The following is a 27,354-nucleotide window of genomic DNA, read 5'->3' as shown; positions in this document are numbered from 1 at the left end:
GTTTTCAGTTTTTGCAAGTCATGTTACTAAGAGTTAAGCGAGAAAGAGGACGAGCGGAAGTCAAAGAAGGATGTCATAACTCCAAGGCAAATCTCAAGCACCGCATATTGCTGTCATAACAGATTTTCGCTACCAAAGTTTAGGATCTTGGTCAGACATCGAAAGGTGGTGTGGGTGAAGTAGAACAGAAACATTTTGTAAATAGTAACAGAGAAAGGTTTTCTTGGGAGCTGTTCCTTTTGGAATCAGATTCGGCTGATGAATATTGTATAACCTTTCTGCTACGAAGTATTTGACTTGGTTTGCAAGGCTGAAAGCCAATTAGACACAAGTGTTTTTGAATCGGTAACTTTGAAAGAATGGAAAAATATCGATTAATTTTTCAAGAGAAATTCTCTCAATTTATAATAATTTTTCATTTTGTTAAAATCGCTGGCAATGATAGATTCTTTCTCTCAGTTTCCTCTTTTTTGCCGAACATTATTATATCCTCTCATTTACAGTCGCGCCAAAAAAAAAAAGTATCTAGTTATGTATTAAGCTGGAAAATGGCAGAAATTTTATTAGCAAATTGAATCCAGAGGAGCAATAACATAATTTAATTATGCATTGCAATGCCAAGATAGCTCAGACTACCGGCCGTGTCATTATCGCCGGAGAAGACGAAGATAGGGTAATATAAGCAGATACAGGACACCATTTGCGAAGATTTCTTTTATTATCATTGCTGCTTATCTTGCTGCTGTTGTCCCCCTTTCCTTCTTCATTAATCCTCTCAGGATAATTGCTAAACTTTCTCCAATATTACATGTTCTTGTTATTAGTATCGCTGATTTTCTCTGATTAAAAACATGACTGATAATAATTTTATTCGTTGCTTTTACTCTGTTACTTACAGGTTACCAAATGTTCCAGGTTCGTAGGCCGCGGCTTACATATAAGCTGAACACGTCTGTGTTCAGCGCGTGTTTTTGAACGTCCTTTTCTGTAATTTACTAAGTAATAAAATGGATTGTTTAAGTAAGTAGTTTGCTGTAGTGGAATGTGTAGGATGCACAATTGTATGGATACTTATATTTATAAACGTCGAAGAATGTTTATATATTATACAAAATTTGTTTTTGTATTTATATTAATGGGTTTCTATGTACTTGAAAAAAAAAATAAAGCACTTTCATCCATAAAATTTATATGACCTTAAATGCATTTGTCATTTTTCGCAAAGCACATCAATAATGCTTACCATATATGCATGTACATACGACAAATATAATGTAAATTTATGTGTATATGCATGTATGTACGTATGTATATATATTACATATACACGTAGACATTCACAAACGCCCAAGCAAGTTTTGCCTGTTTATCTCTTCACCCGGGGCCAGAAGCAGAAGAAGCAGGAGCAAGCAAGCAGTTGTTGAGCTTCCATCCTTACCAACAGCAATTCCCAAAAGCCATAATGTGCTGACTGGCCAATGGCAGGCGAGGATGCTGAGGGCTCATCTCCAGCCTCGGTCCCCCCAACGATCAACAATGCTCTAAGGCTCTGCCACTGAGACGGAAGACACTCACTCGGTGCTCTCTTCTTGAGTGGTTAGTATCCCTTCAGCCGGGCCGGTGAGAGGGCGCGTCTTCCTCGCCGCTCTTCTTCGGTGACTCACGTGAGTTGGAAAGTTTTCTCAGGTGATTTTCAGAGGGGAACTTTTATTAGGCATTTGAGTAGATTCTTCCCCTCGTTGTTCTGTGGTGGAGATTTTTCTTCCGGGAGGATTTATTTTTAGACAGGTTTTTGACCGAAGTTAAGCAGTTATTTATAATGGAAATTAATTTTCTCTTCTTCGTAGTCAGTCCTTAGGTTTGGCTTTATTCCTCTTTCCCGAACCTTGCGGGCTTAGAAGAGTATCCCCGACACGTGTATCACTCGTATTCGATGAAAACAGCCCTGCCATTGTTGCTTTCTAATGCCGTCTTTACACTTTGCCTAGGATTGTACATTACACGAGAATAGCGGGAAATTTATGACCCTTATGTTTTGCTATGTTTTAATGTTTTCCCTCCCGTTTAGACAGAGCGCTTGTTATATTTGAGATTCTTCCGTATGTTTGTTTTCAAGAAATGACACGACTCGAATCCAGTGTGGACGTGAATATGACGTGATTTTGAACGATTTTGAGTTATAAAAATTAGCTGGATTTTCGTGCTCGCGTATTATTTTCTTTCAAAAATTGTCTAAGAGTTCGCGATTGTGCCTTTGTGATTGGCTAGATTAGTGCATGCTGAAGATTGGTAATTAGGTCTCGCTCAGCAAATGAAATTTCCGATTTAGCGGAATATCCTAGTAAAATTCTTTAGTATTACCGTATAAATGTGTGATACTTAATTCAATAGGGATATTATTTCAGGTTAAAACATGGTGGGATCATATGTTTCTAACGTGGTAGGTCTTGCATCCAGAAGAGAAAGAAATACTTAAGTCAGCGTAAAGATCTTTAGACATGGAAAGAATCGTGGTAGTTTTATACAGAACCCGTGTCTTTTGTCCTAAGGCATAAAGAAACAACGCCCTTGTCTGGATGCAGTATGCACTGCATGTTGCTTGCTTGCTTGAATTGGAAGGCTCAGTTTCCTTTTCATTTTGTTAATATATTTATTACTGTTGTACGTTTCGGTATTATTTTTAGACTTTATGTTGACATCAGTATTACGCAAATAAAGTTAATATTGTGGTTTGAGGTAAGCTGATATCTGTTTCTTTTTTAGAGTAGAGTAGGTATTTGGGCAGAACATTGCCTATTATTTTATCTAGTTTCGGGCCAAACATGTTTGGGGACGAAAATTAAGATTTGTATTGTGTGTAGTCCTTTATTTAGTCGAATAATGTTACGCAAATTGTTGCAGGCATTAAAATGCTCTTATGCTGGTAACGCCTTCAAAAAGGGATATTTTGTAACACGTTTTTAAACTATCAGGATTAATGTGGACTTCCTGTCCTCTTCGATGCAGCTCCAGTTATTTTCATCTTTATCTTTCACCAGAAACCTAAATGACGATAAGTAAATTGCAATTCGCTTGTCTGTCGATACTTGCTGTGATTGGATTTCATATCTTCCGTAACGGTGTTTATAAGCGCTGTAACATATAAATTTGCGGTATATTTTTATATTCAACATATCAGTATCAATATCATTTTATGAGATGATTGATATTATTAATATTTTGTATATAAATTATATAATGCATAGTATATATATATATATATTATCTATATATATATATATATATATTATATTATATTATATATATATGTAATAAATATATCATGCATAATTTAAAGCACTCAGACTAGTCAAAGCATCAGAAATGTATTCTGTTATTGATAAGAGTTATGCTGCATAGAATTAAAATGATAAGAAAATCATTGAGCCATAACTGTGGGGAAATCATTCAATAATAACCGAGCGAAAATAATTCAAAAATACACGCGCTGTCACGTGAGGTTTCCCACTAAAGTGTCAAAATAGCGTCTGGTGGATGATTTACGTAAATGGTTTTTGTTGAATGAGGTCACGCGCTATATTGCAGTCATTAATTTTATCCTACTTAATGTTTGGCCGATAGATTAGCATCCTCCACTGGGTAGTAATTTTAAATATTTGGAACACACTACAATATTCTGGACTTTGAGCGGCATTGGGTTGTAATGAGGCCTGGGCAGCCACCAGTGTGAATAGGATTAGTAAATGTGGAAGAAAAGATCGTAAATTAAGCTAGAAAATTAAGGAATTTTTAGTTTACTTGTTTTGTCTTGAAATAGTTTGTGGGGTTTATTCATAATGGCATTTTGCATGTTTTTTTTTCCTTTGTTTTGAACAATCATTCATAATTCGTCTATACAGTCTATAGAGTTTGGGAAACACGTTAAAAAATTACATTGAAAATAGCTTTCGTCAATTAAAAATTTTGAAGAAAACTAAGAAATGCAGAGTTTACATTGATCTATTTGGAAACAAGTATTAAGAGATTTAAGTAAAACCTGCATTTATATTGTCGAAAATAATGTGCACTTGGGACTTCAGTGTTAACCATTTGATTAGCAGAATGTACATACTGTACAAAATTTACCATAAAATTAACGTTTATCAATAACGATCTATTGGAGGTACGCAGATATTTCTGTAAAATCGTGTGGGTTAAACTCTGAATGAGGATTGTAAAAACTCTATTGTGAATTCTTAATTACGGATTAAATTGTAGAAGAGGAATTATGAATTTTTGTGCCAATTGGTCGGTGACAATTAAAACCGGAAAAAAATTCAAATATGTTCTGTGAATCCAGAGGTAATGAGTGAACAGCAAGGAGCTTGAAAAGGCCTTTCTAAATAAAGGGGGGATCAATTAAATTTTGTAGAAGAAATTCATACTCGACCGGGAATACATAGTTATTATTATATAACAGAGGATCAGATTTTTCGATGACTTTAGCGGTGATCATTAAACTCTGAGTGTTTAGATTTCAATAGAAATTCTTCTGTAAAGTTTTATAAGTTCATGATAAATAGTTAAAGCAGTAATAACTAGTTTTCAGTTATTTTTGAGCTAATAATTAAATTTTAAAAGGGAATTAAAAATTTTCCGTCAATTTATCGCTGATTCAGAGCTCAGACGCAGCCAGTCAAAATCTTATATGAAATTATCTTTAATCATTGTTCTGAACAAGAAATTCGGATTTTCTACAGTTCAGCGGAAGGGAGTTTAAAAATTGAACCCTAATTCATCGTTGCTGATGAAACTTCGGTAATGTAATTGAGAGTATTCCGTAAATTCAACATAATTAATCACTTGATACTTGCAGATTTCTATGAAATGTGCTTGTAATGAAACGGAAATATAATTCTTGAAATTTTCACAGGATTTATCGCAAATTACTTAAACTTGAAGTAATTGAAAATCATTCTGTTCGTTGATCATTGTTCAAACTAGAAGAGATATATGTAAAATTCTATGTGAAATCGTCTTTAGTAATTAAAGTTTGTAAAAGTTTTATTTTTCGTTTGTAAATCTGCGTTTAAAAAAGGACCCGCCGTAAATGTCAAATGTTCCAGTCGTTATATGAATTGTTGTGTCAACCGAATTATACCAGATGCCGGGGAACTGGGTTATCGCATTTTTAAAGGCAAAAAGATTTAGGAATTGAATCCTGGCCTCGTATTTGGTAAACAGCTCTGAATGGCCTAGTTTTTAACAGTGAGTTTGTTGTCCTATCGCGTAGGCGTCTGTTTGTTCTTTTATATATTAATTGCTTGAACCAGTATTATTATTATTATTATTATTATTATTATTATTATTATTATTATTATTATTATTATAGGTAATAATACTGGTATTAATATTGCTACTCTTACTCATTTAATTAATGCTTCAGCAGTATTGGTTACAGGTAAAATTATATATTTGAATAGTAGAAAGAAAGTAGTTACTCTTTCTGAACTAACTCATTCTTTATATGATTTTCCTCAGAAAAAAAAATATCCATTTGATTTTTTATATGATATTTTGACTGGATGTTCTTTGGCAAACCAGGTGTTTAAACTTGTTTCACGAGATAAAATTTCCAGATTACGATTACAGAATTATACTTGAAATTTCTGTGATTTACTAAAAGATAAGGTCGCTTTATCGAGTGATTGATTGATAAATTTCAGCATATTAGTTAAAGCGACTGTGATCATCCACGCTGAAAGTGGATAAATTGGTTAAAAGAGAGAGAGAGAGAGAGAGAGAGAGAGAGAGAGAGAGAGAGAGAGAGAGAGAGAGAGAGAGAGAGAGAGAGAGAGAGAGAATATTTTCTTTAACTATCGATGGTTGCTAGAAGTTTGATGTCCGCTGCGAAATTGACATCAATTAAGCTGACACGTGTTGCTTTACTCGGATCCCCAAAATGATGTAATTTGTTCCCTTACAGATATTTTCAAAGGAAGAAGGGGGAAGAAATTCCTGAAGAAAATGCGCCTTTATACATGAAATTCCACCCCTCACGACTTTGCTACGCGGTATCCGATAGCAAGTTCCTCGTTAGATGAGTGGGTTACGTGCTCGCTTACCGATTCGGTAGTCCGAAGTTCGAGATTCCGCTTTGCCGACGTGGAACCAGAGAATGAAATTTCTGGTGATTAGAAATTCATTTCTCGATATAATGTGGTTCGTATCCCACAATAAGCTGTAGGTCCCGTTGCTAAGTAACCAATTGGTTCCTAGCCACGTAAAAATATCTAATCCTTCGGGCCATCCCTAGGAGACCTGTTCATCAGCTCAGTGGTCTGGTTAAACTAAGATATACTTAACCTTTTTTCCTATAACAACGCACTCATCCCCGAAATTTGGGTCTTTTAGCTTTTCTTGTGCCCACAGGAGCCCAAGCACTGTTATCCCATGAATTGTGCGAAGGACATGTCCCAGCCATCTCCATTTCTCTTTCATCATTCTCTACATATGAAACTTCCGAATACTCCAAAAGCTTGATTCGAATCTGTTAAATCTTTTAGATATCAAAAGACTTGACTTCAAAAGTTAGTACAGTGTTAGACTATGGAAATTTTATTAATGAATAAATGTTCATTCTCAGATGACAACAAAAAGGTCATTACATCATAGCTAAAAATGACTAAATGAAAATGCAAAATCTTTTCTGTTGCAGACGCCGGGGAAAAACTGTTTTCGCGTTTTGTCAGCCAGTTGTCTGATGCAGTTTGCTTTTATTATTGTCCTGTGAATAATTGGCAAATGCAAATTATATGCATCAGATAGCGTCACAACGGGAGCACCATTTCCTTTTTGAAAGCTTTTCACAGAGGAATGAATATGCACGAAAGAAGGCGGAGGCAGAAGCGCCAATGCGTGAAATAAAAATGGTGCTCTCTTCTGATCTCGGCTCTTTTTTTTAATGCACTTTCATAGAGTTTAAGTGAAAATGGAAAACTATAATTGCGAAGCAGAAAACCATCTGTTGTACAGCTTTTATAATTCTCATGTAACAAGTAATGATTAACAGTATATTACTGGAAAAGTTGACACACTTTCCTGCTTATTGGTACATTACAGCAAAGGCCGTTCTGAATATTGCTATAGTGAGAATTAGCTTACAGGAAATATCAACTTAAATTTTGACTTACATTTGACTAAAAGCTGTTCAGATTCTTGAAAATTATATTACAGCTAATACCACCTTGAAGGCTGTTAATTGAATTACAGCAAATGCTTTTATGATCACTGATAATTATTTTACTGGAAAAGACGTTAGGAATAGTTAGGAACATTAAAAATTAGGTTAAAAAATTCTATTGCGAGTATAGAGAAATGTATTACAGCAACTACGATCATGATTATGGAGAACTGGATTGAAGCACATTCTATTTTAAATATTTAGAATTTGATTGCAGCAAATGACATTTGAATATTTAGAAATGTTGCTAAAATATTGAATATTGCGAATTCGATAAATTGCTATTCTGAATATTTAAAAGGGGATGTTATTTTGAATATTCAGCGAATGGTGATTGATACTGAGAATTGGATTAAATCAGTTGCTATTTTGAACAATTCTGAATAACAAAAAGAGTTGTTATAATATTGAGGTATGCTATTCTGAATACTGAGAATTAGATGAAAGAAAATACTACATGGATAATGCGTATGAGATTAAACTAGATTCTATTCTGAATATTCAGAGTTAGATTACAAGAGATGCTTTTATAAAAATTATAGTAAAGCAAAAGCAATTCTTGATACTGCAATTATTTCAGATTTTATATAGAATACTGAGGATTAGAAGGCATCAATTGATGTTATGAATATTTACAATGTAAATAAAGCAGAAGCTGTTTCCAATTCTGAGAGATGCATCACAGCTAATGCTATCGTAGATGTTTGAGTTCGCCGAGTTTAAGATCATTCAGTACAATTTTTGGGCAATGGCATTGTTAAAGTCTGACGTAAAAAAAGACATTGAATTTGCATTATTAAAAATTTTTTAGAGATAAAATTCTATGTATTTGTATAATAAAACATTCTTCTAATCAACGAAACAGCTTTGTTCTCTACATTAAGACGTGTGGTGTTCTGTCGCGAATAAGATAGACATCAGTTTTGTTCGATTTTATTAGGCTGTGACAAGGTATGGAAACTTGTCGTGGTCTTTCCTTTTCATGTGCACTGTAGGCATTACTTAAGGTCTTTGCAGAGTCCTTCGGCCTCTGGCTGCAACCGCTCATGTCTTTTACTGTACCTCTGTTCATATTCTCATTCTTCCATTTTACTTTTCACACTCTCCTACCAATTGTTGAATACTGCAACTTCGAAGTTTTCCTCCTGTTACACCTTTAAAAAATTTCGACCATTATTATCAGTTTCAGCGCTGAATGACCTCTTAGGTCCCAGCGCTTGGCCTTGCGCCTATATTCTATATGCCACCATACACTTTGAAATCCTTTTGCACTTACTGTCAAACCTCTCTTCGTGACCAAACGCTACGTTCTTCGCAGGTTCTTCTTCCTTTTGAATCTTGTTTGTATTAAAATGGAGTCACTGAGAATCAGTCGAGATTGCATACGAATGCCGGAGAGGAAAGGAAGCTGCTCTGAGAGATGAACAAGAATTAGGATAATGCTTATTGGTTGGAACAACTGGAGGAAGGTGTCTGGTGTCATATGTGATAGGAATGTCCCTATAAGATTAAAGGGCAGAGTGCACAAGGCAGTGGTCTGACCAGCAATGACATATGGATTGGAAGCAGCACCACTAAAGAAAACAGAGGGCAGAAAGTTGGACGTAACCGAGATGAGGATGCTTAGATGGATGAGTGGAGTAAACAAAAAGGACAGGGTTAGAAATGAACATATTAGGGGTACAGTAACCGTCACCGAAGCATCAAAGAAAGTGCAAGAGGCAAGGTTAAGATGGTATGGCCACCTGATGAGAAGAGGAGAGCAACACATGGTAAGAGAAGTGATTGACGTGGAGGTGGATGGAACACGAAGGAGAGGAAGACCTAAGACCAGGTGGAGGAGAGATTACATTAGAGATGATATGAGGGAGAAGTGAGTACGGGAGGAAATGACACAGGACGGAGGTAGATGGAAGAGACTCATTAAAAACGGCGACCCCGAATAGGGATAGAGCTGGGAAGAAGACTTATTGAGACGACTCGGGGCAACTACCGCGGTGCTCAGTAGGCATTACTTAAGGTTCTTTGCAGCGTCCCTTTGACCATTAGCTGCAGCCCCTTTCATTCCTTTTACTGTACCTCCGTTCATATTCTTTTCTTTCCATTTTTTTTCTTTCCACCCTCGCCTAACAACTGATTCACAGTGCAGGTACGAGGGTATCTTCCCGTTACAATTTTCCAACCTTTTTACTGTCAATTTCAGTTTCAGCGCCGAATGACCTCATAGGTCTCAGCGCTTGGCCTTTACCCGTTAACCTCTGAAGTTTTCATTTTCTTGTAAGGGAATATGATATTTGAAACGAGTCAAACTTGCCCAGTACTACTAAATTTACTTTCTAAAATATCACTAGGTAAAGGGCCACTTAATTCTATGTCGTGACAACGTGTTGGTTTTTTAATTTTTCGTAAGAGTCAATCAAAATTATTTTGAACCGAAAGGACTTCAAAATCTTGTATCACTTGAGTTCATACTTATCGAAAGAAATTTGTCTTTTTTCTTAAGAGTTAATCAGAACTTTTTTTGAGTAGAATGGACTTCAAAATCCTCCATTACTTCAGTTCATACTTTTTGGATTTTTTTTTTTATTTTCTTAAGAGTTAATAAAAAAAATTTCAGCAGTGAACTTCAATATCCTCCATCACTTGGGATCATACATACTGAAAGAAATTTCCCGTTTCTTGAGAGTTAGTCAAGGTTATTTTGAACCGAAAGGGCTACAAAAGCCTCCATCACTTGAGTTCATACTTATTGAAAGAAATTGTTCTTTTCTTTAGAGTTAATACAAAATTTTCTTGAACGGAATGAACTTGAAAATCCTTTATTACTTGAGCTTCTACTTATTGAAAGAAATACTCTGCCGAAAATAGTTTATATTCTCAGTGTATTATATTTATGTGGTTTGTCTTCTGCTAGGCCCATTTTGGCAGTTGTGGAAAGTAGCATTAGAAAATCCGGCATTTATGCTGGCACGAGCTCTTGATCATAGAACGTCTGATGTGGTAGAAGGCCAATGGTGTCTTCAATTCCGAGGATTAATCGTGGCCAGCAGAAATGATGAAATATGAAGGTAATCATAAAATGAGAAAGTATGCTTTCGCGATGATTATAAGTTTTCAACTGATAAGAATTAATGGATGTCTTGGCTACGTTATTGATGAGCATATCGGTTTTTCGAGAGCTTATTGTTTGTAAGGAAAGGAACATTCTTATAGTATGATTATTTGTGTTTTATTAACGTTGAAACAAGTTTTCATTCTTTTAGGTTTTCTTATGTAAACTTTTCTCCTCTGACTTATTGGCTGGTCGTCCATAAACCACTTGCTCGTGCCCTGATAAGTTTCATTTTGTTTCTGTATTGTTATTCAGTTTATTTTCTCAAATATATATAATTACACATTATATATATATATATATATATATAATATATATATATATATGTGTGTGTGTGTGTGTGTGTGTGTGTGTGTGTGTGTGTGTGTAAAAAATAATAATCTCATACATTTTCTCACAAATTACATAAAAAATGTACAAATATAAAAACAACACAACGAGCAATGACACTATGAAAAAACTTCCACTGCAGGCAGGTGTCCTGTGATTTCATGATGTCCTTGTGTTGTTTTTATATTTGTACAGCTTTTATCACACTTGTGGCAAAATGCATGCTATTATTTATATTACCCGCTTTCGGCCATGATGTGAAACGTCGACCTTAAAATAAACCTAATTTTATCAAGCGCATTTCCCAGATATGTGGATCACACACACAGACACACACACACACACACATATATATATATATATATATATATATATATATATATATATATATATATATATATATATATCATTTATCCATCCATCCATCTATCTATATCTATATATATATATATATATATATATATATATATATATATATATATGTATAAAACATACACGCATACTTACACACACATATACACACGCTCGCGCATTTGTATTGTTTAACTGGCCATTGCATCTGAATTTAAATTGAGAAGTTTGTGTTCTCATGCATTCGAATGCACGAATGAGCTGGAATGCACGAACCGTGAAAAGGACGATTAAGAGAACAGCGGGAGAGCCGTGGCTGGAACACCTCCATCTCTTTGTCCCCATTCCCCAGATGGGGAATTGAAGAAACAAATTGGAGCAAGGCGATGAGAATGTCAGGATTTTCACCAACATCGGCTCCCCTTTCTCTCATCTTCTCTTCTCTCTCGTGCTGAAGGTCACGGACCATTAGAGGCATTCAAGCAGGTTTTCAACTAAATTCGTTTCTATTCTTGGAAGATCACTTTTTTTTCCTTTTGAGGAAAAGGATGAGATTGGGTGGCGTTTTCCCACGAAACATATTTGGGCATTCATTCATGAGGCAGATTCTTTTTGATATAGTATGTAATGTGACAGACATGCGCGTACTTCGTTTTCACTAATACGACCACATATATGTGTGTATGTATGTATATGTATATGTGTATATATATATATATATATATTATATATGTATATATTATAATGCCTGTGTATATATTAATTAATTAATTATTTAATACACTAACTCAATCGCGGGTGTGGTATGGTCTTGGCATGCCACCTCGGTGGAAGCGAGTTCTATTCTCGGGCATTCCACTGAGGGGTTAGAGATGTGTATTTCGGGTGATACAAGTTCACTCTCGACGTGGTTCGGAAGTCACGTAAAGCCTTGGTCTCATTGCTGAATAACCACTGGTTCCATGCAACGTAAAAACACCATACAAACAAATAATTGCGGGTGCAATTTTTTCTGTGAATAAGTATGAATGTATCGTATGCATCTATGCATGTATGAGCTCTTCAGAGGAGGAGAGAACCCTTTCCAGCAACCGCTTGTCGCATCTATATTTTTCTCTTTTGTTAAGACAGTCGCGAAAAACACCGATATGGGAGGAGGTTTTTGGCAACGCGACAGAGAGTGAGTAAAGGGACGTTGCTAGATAATGCTCTTGCCAAGAATCTCTCCAGACGAGTCCTTGCGATCGGTTTGTAGACTGTCTGGACCACGTTGCCAGGTTACCTTCTTGCAATTACTTTTTTTTTTTTATAAGTTCTTGCGATGACCTTTTTTCTTAATCACTGTAAGTACAGTGTTTAATTTTACGATCTTGAATGGACCTCCTGTTATTATTTACTTTCTTTTTTGCTAGATTTATTAATAGTAGTGACTATATATCTTATTTTTTAGCAAGGTGTAATTTACGCTCTAGTAAGGACTTTGCATACATTAAACGTTCTCATAAGAACCTCTTTTTACGCTCTCGTTAGGTCTATACATTCATTTTGCTGTATATATAGTGTATAGGCCTCGCATACATTTAAAGTTCTTACAAGGTTGATTTCACATTACTTGTAAGCAACTTGTTTATAACTTGTATTTGTTAAACTCTTATTTGCGATTCATTTGAATGCTATTAGATATTTAACGTTACTTTTATAGTTTTATTAACAGTTTACATTCTAGATAAGTGCTTTTCTCATTTTAAGATTTTTAGGAATTTTGTATTCAGTTTAAGGACGTTGGTTTGATTTTACTCTTTTGCTAGGTTTATTTTACATTCTCGTAAGGAACTTCGCATATTTTTCCTTTTGGTGACAAATATTCCTTTTATTTTATCATCTGATAGGGACGTTGCTCTTATTTATATCCTTTTAAGTTATGTTGGGAACATTCCGTACATTCTGCTTTATCGCGAAAGTTTCCTATTTACTTTCCCATCTGGATCTTACATTAATTCTGAGCGCTTGTCACGCAAATGCGGTTACTTCTCTCTGATAACCTATATTGGTGCCCATCTTTATTGCTGCCCCGTTTTCGTAGTACGCTCCCATTAGATCTTGCATTATTCTCACGTTCCTTTATGAATCTTACATTCATTGTACGTTCCTGCAAGACTTCCAACTACTGTATGTTGTTGGAAACAGGAATATGTCTTTTGTGCAAAGTAATGTGACCGTTTAGGTCATCTACTCCACACAATATTTGTTGTACTATTCGGCCTTTGTTACGAATTAATAATCCTGTCTGGGATGCGTGTCATTACCTTTCTTGTTGACATGTAACGTGTTTTAGTCTTGTTTAGGGTACATATTTTTTCGACCGTAAACCGTAAATTATTTTAATTCCATGTCTGAGGAATGTATAGTTAATGTTTTATCTCAAGAGAAAACCGTATTAACATATAACTAACTCTCTCTCTCTCTCTCTCTCTCTCTCTCTCTCTCAATATATGTATATAAATAAAATGTCATCTTTACTGTACAGATCATAACATTAATCTTTGAGTTCCTCTCATAACGAATGGGCTTACATGTTAGTCTGTATGAAATATAAAACAGTAGTCATTCTTGCTTGCACGAAACACGGTGGTAATTAAATACTTATCACCCCTTCCATCTTCTGCTTGCGTTTTCCGTTTTCATTTTATGGTAAACAGGTCTGCCGTCTTGTAGTTGATGTCCTCATCTGTTTCCCACTTTACATAATTACCATTTTTTTCCTGAGAAACACAGTCGTAAGCATTTTCCTGTTTTGTCATCCTCATCCCTCTCCTGAATAGAGTCTGCATACCGCCCATATTTATCTCCTACTTGGCACGGCATCCTCCTCGGGAACCAGGCTGTCTATCTGTTGCTAGCTAAATATAGTATGTATGTATTATGTATCGCATCCTCATCTCCTCATGAGGCCATTAATCCATTAGACATTAGACTGCAGAGGTTCTCAACCTTTTTGGGCCCGTGCACCCTTTCACTACATGTCAGAATATCTCTCTCTCTCTCTCTCTCTCTCTCTCTCTCTCTCTCTCTCTCTCTCTCTCTCTCTCTCAAATTGTCTGCCTCAAAAGGTGCATTTCAAATAATATGCAATACAATACTAGCACAAACACACACGTTTTGTGTGGTCCTGGAGTCAGTTTGAGTCTGCCTATCTGTGGTCACAATTCTCCCTCTGGAGCTTTGATCTCTCTCTCTCTCTCTCTCTCTCTCTCTCTCTCTCTCGTTGAGAACCACTGCAATAGATTATTTTTGCGCAGTATACCTCGGAACGCATCGTATTTGAGTACGTTATTTCATCCCATCGCAATATGTTTGAATTACTTGATGCGGTCTCTGTGTTATTCATCCGATGATTGCATCAGAATGTCGATCAGTGCCACAGTAAAATAACGAGAATTATTATCTTTCATTGAGTTCAAATATATTATTTGTGTGACATTAAGAAAGTCGTCAGTGAAGAGTCTCCGTCGATCAAGCCTCAAAAATACCCATACCTGATAATAAGCGAATGTTTCCCTTGGCAATGATAACTACAACTTACACACTATCACGGGTGGACCAACATTCTCACAACTTCGTTGGCGTAGGTATTATACTTTTATGCTCCTACCAAGGAATCATAAAGGAAACTAGGGATCGTTTGCCCATAAGTATAGCGGTAGTAATTCTACTAAATTTGACGAAATGAAAGGAAGGCTCTTACTTCATTTGCTGCCCCAATCACAAAAGCAAAAAGCGGTATCTATATTCTTCCATTTGCTTTGCAGTAATCGAACTTTCAGGGATAATGCCACTGATGTATATACTTACGTCAGTAAATAAGATAGATGGTATCTTATATTGTCTGTATACGTTATTACCTTTGTAGTAACACAGATCTCATTTTCATATAAACAATGGCAAACAATTATACTTCGGGGAAAACATTTTAGATAACAGATAGTTATTTACCTTCCGATCATTGAGAATCTGTCGCGTTCTTTTGAAGTCTGGAGTGCTCTGTGCAAAGAAGAAGAAAAAAATATTTTGCATTTACGGAAACCACATGGTCAATAGAACCCAGCCAGAGGCAAGAGCGTGTGGTTTCCTGGCAGTGTGTTGTTGGGGGTGGTTGCGGGCGGCTTACACTACTACACTATATACGAGGTGAGAGAGAGAGAGAGAGAGAGAGAGAGAGAGAGAGAGCGTTGGTGGCCTGTCAGTCAGGAATCAAGTCTCATACCTGGAGGTATACGTTTTCCTCGAGCAAGAGAACTGGTTTATTAATTACAAATGATTTTTCTCAGGGGCCGACATGAGCCTCTGTTCTTCCTTAGCTGGAAACCCATATCTCCCTTGCTAGGATTTGTTCGAGTTTTGCAGTGGGAGGCAGTTTTTGAAAGCTTATCAAGAAAGCATGCAGTTTACGAGTTTACGAATATTTAGTGCTTATGTCAGAACCAACCGACGTAATGCGAAAAAAAGGTAGTTTAACTAATCTTAGTTTAACCAGACCACTGAGCTGATTAACAGCTCTCTTAGGGCTGGCCCGAAGGATTAGATATTTTCTACGTGCCCAGGAACCAATTGGTTACTTAGCAAAGGGACCTACAGCACATTGTGGGATCAGAACCACATCATATCGTCGAGAAGTGAATTTCTATTCACCAGAAATACATTCCTCTGATTCCATGTTGGCAGAGCGGAGAATCGAATTCGGACTACCGGATCGGTAGGGGAGCATGTTACACACTCGTCCAACGAGGAGTGTCGAGACTGCAAATTCCGATCGTAGAAACTTTGCATACTGCTCCGAATCCCGAACCAGGGCACCTTCATTCTGCATCTCTAAATAGGGCCAATGGTGAGAGAGTCTTACCCGGGGCCGGTCAACGCCGAATCTGAATGTGGTGCTTAGTATCCTTAGAATGTCAGTACTTTCCAAAAGGAAAAATGTATGGGCGTATATGGTGTTTTATAGTACAGAGATTTAATCAAGGCACTCCAGTGGAAAGTGTCATTTATGTGTTATGCCACTGAAGAACATCGCAGTTTATTGTTATTACTGTTTGGGAACTACAGAAATAGACGATTTCTCCTATGAACAGGTAAAAAAAAAGTCTCAGTCTGCAAGGCGTGAAATTCAATTATTGGTCAAAATTAGGATGATGAAAGCAGGAGAGGAATTGAAGATTCCAAAGGATGAGACAGAATGAGAAATAGAAACATCTTTTTTACAAAATGGACCATGAAAGCGAAATTAGAGGTTAAAATATTTTACTCAGAAATTAGTAGCTTGTGATTATTAGTTACCCTTTTAATAACTTCGTGAATTATTTGAGATACACTTCCGCTGTTCAGAGAGAGAGAGAGAGAGAGAGAGAGAGAGAGAGAGAGAGAGAGAGAGAGAGAGAGAGAGAGACGATTAAAGCTAGCCGAAATAACATAGGAATTTACATGTCAGTGATAAACATGAATATGTTATAGAAACTAGGTAAAGAGGCATATATGAAGAATAGGTGTAAGCGTTGAAACAAATCGCAAAGGATGAAGTGTAACATAAACGAGGAAAACTGCTTTATGAAAATTAGAATGGCTTATTAAAATATTTTCCTCATTTTCCCGGGGAGCGAAGAAATTGATATAGTCTTGGCTTTGCATTGTCTACGATGATAGCATAGTGGGCCCCTAAAATCAGAAGACGGCAAAGGCAAATGAAGATTACGAAAATGTTGGCTTGTGAGTGTGTATATCGGTGACATAACCGACTGATTGTCGCCTCAGTCCTTAAACCTCATACAGAAGGGGTTACTGAGAGTCGGATCTAAACCCTTGAATTGTGAAGAAATATATATATATATATATATATATATATATATTATATATATATATAATTTCCTTCACAATTCAAGGGTTTAGATCCGACCCTCAGTAACCCCTTTTGTATGAGGTTTATATATATATATATAATATATATATTAAATATATATATATAAATAGTATATATATGTATATATATATATTATATATATATATATATATATATTATATATTATATATATATATTTATATATATCTATATTTATATACATATATTTATTTTATATATATATATGTAATATAGATATATACACACACATGTACATACGTATATATCCAATGCTTTCCGAGAGTTTATTCTGGCCTCGCCGTTGCGTAAATAAAACAAGGAAGAGCGTTAGGCACTGATCTTCTGCCTGTCATATTTCCGTGGTATTGCTTATATAATGAAGTCACGTGCATCTACTGTGACTGTTTACACACACACACACACGCATATATATATATATATATATATATATATATATATATATATATATACATATATATATATATATATATATATACACACATGTACATACGTATATATCCAATGCTTCCGAGAGTTTATTCTGGCCTCGCCGTTGCGTAAATAAACAAGGAAGAGCGTTAGGTACTGATCTTCTGCCTGTCATATTTCCGTGGTATTGCTTATATAATGAAGTCACGTGCATCTACTGTGACTGTTTACACACACACATTACACGCATATATATATATATATATATATATATATTTATTTATTTATTTATACATATCATCATCATATATATATATATTATATATATATATATGTATATATATATATTGAAAACTTTTTAGCAGAACCTTTGGCGTATATTGCGGTCGTTAATATTGTGGCCACGCTAATAGGCTCCTTTGGAAATTATTGGATGGATGACAGATAAGAACCTAGTGTCAGTGTAATTAGAGAACGTTTGATAATTTGAAAATAGGTAACGCGTGGGTGTTGTGATTGAATCGTGTTTTGTCAAGAGACAATTAAAACAAGTCGCTATATCGTGTATATATATATGTATATATTGTGTATATATATATATATATATGTATGTATGTATATAGTGTCTATAGCTACGCCATACATCTATAAATTACTTAACAATTGTCCAAATCTGGCTTATAATGAAATATTTAATCAACGGATAAATTAATTAAGCTTTTTTCAGTTTTAGTTATTTACGCATAAGTTTCCGCATCTGCGTATTTATTCGAGATAATATGAAATATGGTTCGTGGATAATAATAAGTGATTTGAGTGTGAATATTTGTTCCTTTTGAAATATGGAAGCAGATCTGTATCTGTATACTTATCGTTTACATGTTGTGATTAAAAAGTAGCATCTGTAATTGAGAAGTGAAAGGTTTGTATCGTCTCCGCCACTTATCTCGTTCAAAAAGCTGTCAAGAGAGCAAGGCAACTTGCATATTTATACAAAGAGATTTATCTCTTATCCAGTAAATAAATTGGCACACTCATTGAAAGTAAACTGTGTTCCTAATGCTCGCACTGATTCACATTGTAGGTATGCTCATGACACTTGTCTAAATTTTAATCTGATGACCCAGTGCTGAAAGAGAGAGAGAGAGAGAGAGAGAGAGAGAGAGAGAAAAAAACATTGAAATATTGAAATTGGCTGTTAAGACTACGTGGAGTTTTTCGTCGCCCCTGATTTTAGTTATTTCAATATTTCGAGGATATCAATTTTGTAAAAACATGTTTTTTTGGCTTTGCCTTTATATATTGAATGCTAGCTATGCGTTCTTTAATATTCATATACATGGAATCACAGTAATCTTCCCTTATTATATTGAATGCCAGTTATTATGTATTCTGTAATATTCTTATACATGAAATCACATTCATCCTGCCTTATGATTTAAGTCATTTTTGTGAACTGTCATAAGAGTGGATGGTTTTGTCATATATTTCCTATATAAGAGTAACTTATTTATTTATTTATTTATTTATTTATTTATTTAATTTGTCTCCCGGACTCATTTGACTTCAAAACGTGCGCATCTTTTGTTATTAAAAATCTGTTAGTTAAGTAATGGCAAGCTCGATTAATTCTATTAATAAGGTCAGTGCCACACTATTTTAGTTGGGAAATTAACTAATTGTGTCTTGAATTGTTAATAAGTCCTTGATGATGCGTCGTGAACCTATCTCTGGGCGTTTCATTATTACTTCAGTGGATCCACAGTAATTGTCGTTTTCCCTGAACGGCCATTTCCCGTTATAGCCAGGTAAGAGCTATTCTTGGCGAGTATGATCTGCTCATTGGTTATTTTCTTTTCTTTCTTCCCCACGCCCAGAGTCCAGATACCAGTAATTTCATGTGTGCTAGTTTCCTTCATATCTGGAAGTTCCTGTTACCCACACACATGAATATGCTTTATATTTATGTACGAGCTTGTTGGCGCGCACTACGCACGCTGGAACCCGGGGCTGCTGTCTCCTCTACCCTCCTAATCCCCTACATTATCCATCCCCACCTGGGGCGGACAAACAAGATCAGATCCTCTCGGATTTTATTATATAAAATAATATTAATATATATATTATATATATATATATATTATTTACAATTTTATATTATTTATAGTGTATATATATATATATAATATATATATATATATATATATATATGTACATGTGTACACACACACACACACACACACACATATATATATTATATATATATATATATATATATATGCGTTTGTTTCTTTCTGCGTTTTACTTGTTACAGAATAAATACAACTCCTTCGTTGAAAAAAAAAGGACTGACTCGTAATGAGTTTTTCCTTAGCAGATTTACCCTGATTTATCTCCCCGTATTTTCAGCCTCCCTCCGTTTTATGGTTTGTCCACGTAAAATTTATACAGTTTTACAGTCATTGCACACTTCGTGTATGAATTTTGAGAATAATATTTTACTGTCAGGTACTGATTGCAAGTGCAATTGAATGGTTATATCTCTCGGTATGGTGCTTATTGTTTTATTTTGAAGTCAGTTTTAGGTTTAGAGCATGAATTTCTGTAATTCTAACTCAGCGCTAGAGATCAGTGCTCTTTGCGTAGTTCATGAGTCATAAAACATAAGCCATCCCATATTATTTCGTTGAAATAGTTGAACTTTTATCAGTGTTTCAGAGTATGTTCTTTTCTACTATGATGGGTATTTCTCTCATTAGTTTTGTATTTATGTATTATTATTTTCTTGAAACTCTTTACTCTTTGAGCAACATACCGAAGAAATTCCTGCTGATTTGAAATAGGTGAAAATGGTTTTAATCAGTAAAGAAAGGCTATTTTTATATTCTTGAATGTCTTGTTAAGTGCAATGCGATGTGTGAGGCAAGATGAAGTGCTTAGTGAGACTGTGTTATTTATAATGACCATTTCTGTTGCGTCTAGAAGACATTGAAAATTTCCTAGCTCAGAAAAGTGGGTCTCTGTAATCCGGTTGCTATGGTAATGATATGTTCCCTTGTATTAAAAGAATGACATCGGAGCTTGGACCGGCTTGTTAGTGGTGACCCGGAAAGCGCTGGCAATCGCCAGGGTGGTATTTTCTTGGCACTAAAAGTCAAGGAAATCATTATGGAAAACGCTCCTTTTCTCCGCGGACCTGGTCACACTTGAACAGCATTTGGCCTCAAGATGACTGGCCAGTCCCTGCTATTTTCTGGGGTTGAATTGCTTCGTTCCCTTCTTTGTGGGTCATTTGATCGCCGAGTGACTCAATTCTTGGGAACTATAAAAGCGTTTACCGCGTAATTGGTGTGGTGTCAATGACGATCATTTTTGCTCATACAGTTTTTTGAATGGATGTCTTTTTACTTCTGTCTTTCTTTAGATATTCGTCAAGAAATGAATCTTCCCAAACAAATATATACATTTTTTCTAATTAGATTTTGTAATTCGTTATTTGATAGGAGGGTTCATATGAAGGTTGTATGAGAGTCGTTTCGTTAAATTCATCAAGCCAGGAATTATTTGTAGCTGTTGATTATATGAACACATACTATATACACACATGTATATATGTGTGTGTATATAACATTTGCGTGTTAAAATATTTGTTTGACGATACTTAGACATGAAATCAGCCAGTCAATCTGTTCATTTAAAATATGCACTATAAAATTGAATATAAATGTACTCCAAGAACATTTTTTATTATTATTATTATTATTATTTTTTTTTTTTTTTTTTTTTTTTTTTTGCTCTATCACAGTCCTCCAATTCGACTGGGTGGTATTTATAGTGTGGGGTTCCGGGTTGCATCCTGCCTCCTTAGGAGTCCATTCACTCTTCTTACTATGTGTGCCGTTTCTAGGATCACACTCTTCTGCATGAGGCCCGGAGCTACTTCAGCCTCTAGTTTTTCTAGATTCCTTTTCAGGGATCTTGGGATCGTGCCTAGTGCTCCTATGATTATGGGTACGATTTTCCACTGGCATATTCCATATCCTTCTTATTTCTATTTTCAGATCTTGATACTTATCCAATTTTTCCCTCTCTTTCTCTTTTCAACTCTGGTGTCCCATGGTATTGCGACATCAATGAGTGATACTTTTCTTCTTGACCTTGTCAATCAACGTCACGTCTGGTCTGTTTGCACGTATCACCCTATCCGTTCTGATACCATAGTCCAGAGGATCTTTGCCTGATCGTTTTCTATCACTCCTTCAGGTTGGTGCTCGTACCACTTATTACTGCAAGGTAGCTGATGTTTCTTGCACAGGGTCCAGTGGAGGGCTTTTTGCTACTGAATCATGCCTCTTTTTGTACTGGTTCTGTGCAAGTGCCGGGCATTCACTTGCTATGTGTTTATGGTTTCACTTTTCGTATTGCACTTCCTACATATGGGAGAGATGTTATTTCCGTCTATCGTACTTTGAACATATCTGGTTCTTAGGGCCTGATCTTGTGCCGCTGTTATCATTCCTTCAGTTTCCTTCTTTAGCTCTCCCCTCTGTAGCCATTGCCAATTGTCATCGCTGGCTAGTTCTTTAGTCTGTCTCATGTATTGTCCGTGCATTGGTTTGTTGTGCCAGTCCTCTGTTCTTTCTGTCTTTCTCCTGTCTCTGTATATTTCTGGGTCTTCGTCTGCTTTTATTAGTCCTTCTTCCATGCACTCTTAGCCACTCGTCTTCACTGGTTTTCAGATATTGCCCCAGTGCTCTGTTTTTCGATGTTGACGCAGTCCTCTATACTGAGTAGTCCTCTCCCTCCTTCCTTTCGTGTTATGTATAGTCTGTCCGTATTTGCTCTTGGGTGTAGTGCTTTGTGTATTGTCATATGTTTCCTGGTTTTTTCTGATCTATGCTGCGGAGTTCTGCCTTCGTCCATTCCACTATTCCTGCGCTGTATCTGATTACTGGCACTGCCCATGTGTTTATGGCTTTTTATCGTATTTCCGGCGTTGAGTTTTGACTTGAGTATCGCCTTGAGTCTCTGCATATATTCTTTCCTGATCGTGTCCTTCATCTCTTGGTGGGGTATATCTCCTCCTTCCATTATTCCCAGGTATTTGTATCCTGTCTCATCTATGTGTTTGATGTTGCTCCCATCTGGTAGCTTTATCCCTTCAGTTTCTCGTTACTTTGGCCTTTTTTTGTATGTTGACTAAGGCGCATTTTTCTATTCCAAACTCCATCCTGATGTCCCCAGATACAATCCTTACAGTCTGGATTAGGGTATCTATTTCCTTGATGCTCTTACCATACAGCTTGATGTCGTCCATGAACATCAGATGGTTGATTCTGTTGCCTCTTTTCTTGAGTTGGTACCCGGCATCCATCTTCTGTAGTACTTTTGTCATGGGAAATCATGGCTACTACGAAGAGTAGTGGGGACAGTGAGTCGCCCTGGAAGATCCCTCTCCTGATATTAACCTCTGCTAGTCTTATTCCAGAGCTTGTAAGTATTGTATTCCAGTTGCGCATTGTATTTTTGAGGAAGCTGATGGTATTTTCCTCTGCCCCATATATTTTCAGGCATTCTATTAGCCATGTGTGTGGTATCATGTCGAAGGCTTTCTTATAGTCTATCCATGCCATGCTTAGGTTGGTTTTCCTTCTCCTACTGTTTCTTCATTACCATTTTGTCCTATCAGGAGCTGGTCTTTTGTGCCCCTACACTTCCTTCTGCAGCCTTTCTGTTGGTGGGGGATGGTGTTTGTCTCCTCTAGGTAGTTGTATAGCCTTTCACTGATGATACCTGTTAGTAACTTCCACATTATTGGTAGGCAGGTGATAGGCCTGTAGTTACTGGCTATATTTCCCCTACTCTTGTCTTTTTGTACTAAGGATTTTCTTCCTGTGGTCATCCATTTGGGTGCTTGGTGATTTGAGATACAATGCTGGAGTTGTTCTGCTATTCGTGGGTGTAGGGCCTTGAAGTTTTTGAGCCAGTATCCATGGACTTCATCGGGACCTGGGGCTTTCCAGTTTGGCATTTTCTTTAGTTTGGTGTCTGACTGTGTCCTGTCGTGATGTCTGTGAATCTTTGTTTTATCTCCCTGTTTCTTCTTCCTTGACTTCCTGGAGCCATGTTGCATGTTTGTTGTGTGATACCGGATTGCTCCATATGTTTTCCCAGAGTCTCTTACTTGGTTCGGCTTCAGGAATTTCTGGGTGGTTGTCTTCCCCTCTTAGTTGGCTGTATAGTCTTTTCTGGTTGGTTCCGAATAGTTTGTTCTGTTGGTATCCCTTATTCCTGTTCATGTACCGTTGGATCTTATGTGCTTTGGCCTTATTATTATTATTATTATTATTATTATTATTATTATTATTATTATTATTATTATTATTATTATTATTATTATTATATTATTATTATTATTATAATTATTATTATTATATTATTATTATTATTATTATTATTATTATTATTATTGTTGTTGTTGTTGTTTTTGTTGTTGTTATAAAAATCCACAATTATATAGTAAAGTATATTACTATGTAAAGAAACATACACTTTCTAACGCCTGGGCGGTGTTCCTCATCAGTGTAGACGTTAAAATTATTATCATTATTATTATTATTATTATTATTATTATTATTATTATTATTATTGTTTATTATTATATTATATTTGTTATTATTATTCTTTATTATTATTATTATTATTAGTTTATTATTTTTATTATTTTTATATTATTATTATTATTATTATTATTATTATTATTATTATTATTATTATTATTATTATTATGTATTGTTATTGTTTATTATTCTTATTGTTATTATTGTTTTTATACTTTTTATATTATTATTATTATTTATTATTATTATTATTATTTTATTGTTATTATTATTATTATTATTATTATTATTATTATTATTTTATTATTATTATTAGATACCATTGCTGTTTGAACGGCATTTAGCCTGTAATAGAGAGTCTTCTTTATTCTTCTTCTTATATCATCTCGTCTGCAGGTAGGTGGTTTAATAAATTTCAAAAGAACATGGAGAAATATTCTGCCTTTGTAGTTAATTTTACGCCTCGACGCACACGCAGGTGGTCATGTAATGAGAGAAGGTATAAAATCGGAAGGTGGACAGGTATTTATAAAAGGAAAGCCCGAGGCGAAAAAAACTGACCAATGAAAATTCGATCCACCCAGGCATCAATCAATCCAAGATGTCGTTGAATCAATCCACCTTTCCTGATGTAAATGTCTGTCCGGACGCCTTCTAATTTCATACAAGCTCTCATTAGATGGCCAGCTGCGCATGCGTAGAGGGGTAAGAATAAAATTAACAACAAAAGCAGAATATATCTCGATGTCCTTCTGAGATTTATTATAACACCTACCTGCAGACAAGCATAGAGAAGAATCTCTACTGGGTAAATGCCGTGTTAACAACAATTATTTTCAATAACACTGTTTAAAATATTTTAGAGGGACCTTTCATATTATTATTATTGTTTGGAAGAACATCCTCTTTTAAGCAGATACTGCTGTTAAATAAATGGCAGAATTCAACGAATTAATCTTATATATTATCTGTTCTATTTTTCTTAGAACTCGCTTTTCTGGCTCAGCGATACGTCTTAATAATTGGCCAATACAACGTTTTTTGCGGTGCCATTCTTGTTTATATACACCTTTACAGATTATTATTATTATTATTATTATTATTATTATTATTATTATTATTATTATTATTATTATTATTATTAAGTTGTTGTTGCTGCTGTATACTGTTGCAATATTAAAATCTAGACCTGATGGTCCCAAAGATTTGGATTGAAGGACAAATCTGATAGTATTTTGGAATTATAAGTAGAGGATATCATAATCCGAGAAATAATCGTGGATGGTTAGATTACCAAATAGAAAAATGCGCTGCCTTCAATAGACTAGCATTTCAGCCAAAAAGATTCTATGCAGCTATTTCTCGCAGATACGACCATGAGTTGAGTTTTTTTTTTTTTTTTATGGAGTTCAGGTATTTTCGATAAATTTGTCAAAAGGGATTTGTATTCCCTAACGAAAGTAATTAATATTTAACTTATAATTTGAATAGTGAGACTTATTAACTGCTGGCGAATCTTTCAAGTACACTCAATGAAATGCTATTATTTATTTTTTTAATTTTTTCGTTTACTTATGACTATTGAAAATAGACCACGCTCCCTTATCAAGTATGTATTTTGGGGGGAATTAATTTTTATGAAAAATAGCGATTGAACCTTACTTAAATGTCTTCTGAGGAAGAATGTTTAGTAATGATAAAAATTCAACTCTGCCTGCTACAGCCCTCCTGTTGGTTGGTTTTTCGCCTTCAGTATATCGTGTAGTTTTTTGCACTTCCTTATTATATTCAGACCACAACTGTTACCTTTTACCTTTCTAAATCTTTTCTTTGTTGTAGATAATGCAAATAAGAGAGATGATAATTATTTGCTGATTTATTTTGTGACGCAGTAAAGTTTGGTTTTGTGTGCTCATTGGATTCATCCAGACCTTTATCTTTATATTTGCAAGGTGGCAGTCAGTACTTTTCAGTAACTTACAAAAAATAAGTAAATAGATAAATAGATAAATAAATAAAATAAAATAAAATAAATAAAGTTTTGCTGTGACAATCTTGTGCTCACCTTTATGGATCATATTTTTAATATAGGACAGAACTTCCCACAGAGAGAGAGAGAGAGAGAGAGAGAGAGAGAGAGAGAGAGAGACTAAGACAAGTTACAAATGTGCAAATTGCTCACCAAGGTTAATGCCTCAACTTTATGCAAGTTCCTTGGGGTGAATGAACTCTGCACCAAAGGGTCATTCATCAGATAAGAAAATCTGAAATTATAGGTTATTGACCAATAGCTCTGAATCAGCGTTTACAGAAGATATTCAAGTTCAGAGAGAACCTGTTGATTCGTAATTCCTATTCGATAACATGTTCTGGAATGGGAATGTAAAGCGATTTGGTCCATAGGTAGTGATTGGCGTTGTAAACCTGTCTGGGTGAGCTCTCTGTATTCCGTTTCCCGAGCAAACAGAGATGTTGCCATATTAACACCCACATTATTACAGCATTGTAGATAACCGGTTAGTTTATCTGACTGCATAAAAATCAAAGACGAACCACTTAGACTGGTACCAAAATGAGACGTTATGAAGTGGTTGCCTTGTAGATTAAGTTAGATCGTCATGATTTATTATTAAATGATAGAATAAAATTCCATGATAATCAGTCATAAGAAAGACGCCAAAATGATGAATTAGTAAGACATGACACGATGAGACCAAACGGTTTTGCTCAATGTATAGATTAAATTGGTGTGAAAATCTGCCACAATTCTGACCTAGATGCATAACTTTGAAGAGTGATATAGGTTTCCATTTCAACATGCTTCACATGATCACAAAGGAGCGTAACTAATAAACTAATGGCTGCCTTAAGATATTCTGTCCTGGTGTCTTGAGTTCTGAAATTAATAAACTGATGAACTATTACAAAGTGACCTGTTGGAATATCTGTTGAGAATAAAAAATACAAGGTATGAAAAATGACGACCATTTTTGCCATGAAAGCTTGTGAAATCCCAAGAATAATGAGGTGAGACATTTTGTTCCTCCTGTATGCAGTGAATATGCCTTTCGATCTTCATTTATCATATTATTATATTATAAAAATGTAAATAACACTTGAATAAATAGTAGCATTAAAACTCAATCGACCTGTATAATAACCGAACAGCGGAGATGTAGTTTCAGCCTAGCAGCCTTTCAGAGAACTGCCAGGGCCCAAATTCATAAAACACTGCTAAGCCTAGTTGGGAACTAAATCGGGAGTTAGATGTTTACTAAGCTAGTGATGTGCTAAACGTTATTCATGAAACCCCACTAAAGAGTTGGTTGCTTGCTAAGTTCCTTACCAAGTTAGCGTTGATCAAGGGCCGCTCTAACTT

General features: G+C 35.4%; 1 protein-coding gene across 6 annotated transcripts in view; it reads left to right on the top strand.

Annotated features, from left to right (window-relative positions):
- The window catches only part of LOC135207868 (uncharacterized), a 413,859-nt gene that overhangs the window by 178,251 nt on the left and 208,254 nt on the right, over positions 1–27,354 (top strand). The window contains exon 1 of one of the 6 annotated variants that reach the window (XM_064239750.1): positions 1,563–1,664. The exons of the other annotated variants lie outside the window; for them this stretch is intronic. The gene's annotated coding sequence lies outside the window, so the exon portion shown is untranslated. Of the gene's footprint in view, positions 1–1,562; positions 1,665–27,354 lie in introns of those variants that run through there. 6 annotated transcript variants of the gene reach the window in all.

This window comes from Macrobrachium nipponense, chromosome 34, assembly GCF_015104395.2.
Source record: "Macrobrachium nipponense isolate FS-2020 chromosome 34, ASM1510439v2, whole genome shotgun sequence".
Lineage (NCBI taxonomy): Eukaryota > Metazoa > Arthropoda > Malacostraca > Decapoda > Palaemonidae > Macrobrachium > Macrobrachium nipponense.
Note: the sequence above shows the minus strand (reverse complement) of the source record. Positions and strands in the feature narration are given on the sequence as shown.